Here is a 3026-nt window from a genome sequence, read left to right as displayed (position 1 = left end):
GCTATTTTGATGGTGTTTGACTTAGGGCCACAATACAACAACTGTAAAGAACAAGTTAGCCACATTCAATGATGGATTTGAATTTCATATTGACATTTTGTAGAAGGATATAAGGCATCTCAGCTAATTTCACGCTTACTTGAGTAGAAATATATGAAAGTCTAGTTAGTTCACATATTTTAAGATAAGTTGAAGCCACTAGTCTTTAAACATATCTTGATAATTGGGGGAAAAATCACTCTGAAGAATTCTTGAATGTGTATTTTATAAATCAATGCTTATGTGTTAACCATTGATAAATGTATGCCACACACAGATTGTAGACACCTATTTCTATAAACTGACTTCTGTTTATTCTTAATTTTTCTGTTTAGAATGTTATACTCTTCAGCCTTTTTTTCATCATTCATGAATGAATATAACATCTCTTAATCCACCCATTTGTTTATCCAATAAATATTCATTGAGAACTAGTATGTATCACGCAGATCTAGGCACTTGGCAATATGGCTGGGAATAAGACATAAAAGATCCTGGTGTTTTAGGAAGAGGAGGACCTGTGTGCGGCTCCTGCCCTTTCCGACCCATCTGGGCATATGCTTCGGGTTTCCAGTCTGAATTGGCAGTGAGAGCAGAGCCTGAGGACCCCGAGGTGCCTGAGGCTTGTGGGGCATTACTGGAGATGGACAGCTGGATTCCTTATTATGACTACCCTGTGGTTTTCCTGCCTGCCTACAAGTATCCCCAAGCATGGATTCCTCCTCATTAGAGGGTGCATCACTCAGGACCCAGTTTCTGCCTGGAACTGTCACACTGAAGAAGCCCCCTGGAGCTCAGCTGGCATTTAATATCCAAGGAGGAAGGGCCTCACAACTAGGGATATTTATCTCCAAGGTGATTCCTGACTCTGATGCACATCAAGCAAGACTTCAGGAGAGGGACCAAATCGTAGCTGTGAATTATGTGGATTTCCAAGACATTGAGCACAATGTTGAGATCCTGAAAACAGCCCGTGAAATCGGTAACCATACAATTATCATCACTGAAAAGAGAGGACTGTGCACCAGAGAATTGCAGCCCATAGCCCTCCACATGGAATCTTCTAGGACAAGCTGATTAGGCCTCAGGGAAGTCTCTGGAGAAACTCTATTCCTGGCCCCACCCTGGCAGAGTGGAGTGGGGAGGATGGGGACACAGTAAAGCCCTGCACCAAGCCAGGTAGCCAACTGCATTACCCAAACTGAACTGTACTTTTTGTTTCCTAGTTTTCTAGCTGATCTTCATTCCCTGAAAGAGGAAGAATGATGATATCTAGGTATAGCCTATGGAGAACCCTGCTAGAAAAGGTAACTGACATTTATTGAATACCCTGTGCTAGACAATTATGCATATGTCATATCATTTTCACTCGAGTATAGAGATTAATAGAGAAAAGAATTTTGGGGGCCATCTCATCTACCTGGCCATCTCATCTCATCCTTGTACACCAGTCTCATACACTCTGGCAACAACCTGGGACTGTTCCTCCCTCTTCCTCCTATCCTTTTCTCCAAAAAGTAAAAGGCAATGCTGAGAGAAAAAAAAGAAATAAAAGATCTTTGCTTTCATAAACTATATATTATTTTAAACTCAAATACACACACACACACACACACACACACACACACACACACACACAAAGTGAAAAATGGATAACCCAGGAGCAGTAAGTGTTATGAATGAGATAAAACAGGAAACTATTAGAAATGATCTCACATAAACCACACATTTGATGATCTCATGAAGAAAGGACTCACTAAAGAGATAACATGGGTTTGATATCTGCAGTGTAAGAAGAAACTTTGTTCTGTGAAGAGCTGGAAAGAACTGCTGGAAAGTGTTCAAGTTAAAAATAGTAGCAAACATTAAACTTTGAAGGCAGAAATGAGCTTGTCTATTCAAGAAATTCCCTGAAAAATAGTATGGCTGAAATATAACAAGGGGGAAAACTGGGCAGAAATCACATCAGCTAGAAATTGGTAGGGCAAGGTAAGAAGTCTGGCAATGGGAAGCCATCAGAGATCATGTACTTTATGTCTTCAAAAAGATCCTTCTGGCTCTTATGTAGAGCCAAAGGGTTACAAGTGTGCAATTAGAAGGAACAGACCTGTCAGGAAGGTCAAAGAGATCCAAGATGATCAATTCCAATGATAACAGAAGTGGATAAATGAAGTATAAATTTTGCCTATAGGCAAATTTTGTTGTTGGGTAGGATGTGTCAGATCATGAGTAATAGGAAGGAATCATGATGACTCTGAGGTTTTTGCCTGAACAAGTAGTTGAATGGAGGTATAATTTACTGAAGTTGACAAAGGCTGGGTAGGATTAGGTTACAGAACCAAAAATGAAGAGTTCTAGGTCAGATATATTTTTGATATATCGATTAGCCATTCAAATGGCAATTTCAAGTATGTAGCTGAATACATGGAGTCTGGAACTCACAGAAATTATCTAGAAGTATATTTAAAGCTGTGAGACCATGGGAAAGATCAAATGCCCATGGAAAATACAGATTTTTAGAAGATAAGCAGAATAAACCCTGGGCAGGTTAACATCTCAGAGGATTGTGATGAGATATTAATAAGAGATAATGTTCACAAAAGTATCTACTACATGATATATGCTTAATAATTTTGATTTATCTTTATAGATTCTTTGTACATGATAGACCCAGTGAAAAATAAGAATAAAATAAAATACGTATAAGAAATAAGAAAGGAATTCATCTGTACTGGCAGTAAATATCTGTTACATATGAACTTAAATAGTCATATTCACTAATACAAATTTATCAGGGTAATGTCATAATCCCATTTTATGTGTCAGTAAAATGAGATCTATAGATTTTTCCTACTTGCCAGTAACTGACAGAATTAAATTGACACTCCAAATTTTAAAGTTCACACCTTTGGAATCCCAGGCTCCAAATCATTTAGGATCTTATAGCCCACTTGAGATGTCAGCATGTACAAAAAGTTAGATTTTAA

At 38.3% G+C, this 3026-nt stretch overlaps 1 pseudogene; it reads left to right on the top strand.

Moving 5' to 3' along the window:
* Nucleotides 1–682: 682 nt before the first annotated feature.
* On the top strand, nucleotides 683–1106 carry LOC102972094 (annotated as a pseudogene).
* The last annotated feature ends 1920 nt before the right edge of the window (nucleotides 1107–3026 follow it).

This window comes from Panthera tigris, chromosome C2 (genome assembly GCF_018350195.1).
Source record: "Panthera tigris isolate Pti1 chromosome C2, P.tigris_Pti1_mat1.1, whole genome shotgun sequence".
In the NCBI taxonomy this organism is placed as follows: Eukaryota; Metazoa; Chordata; class Mammalia; order Carnivora; family Felidae; genus Panthera; species Panthera tigris.
This window is presented reverse-complemented; position numbering and strand designations above follow the sequence as displayed.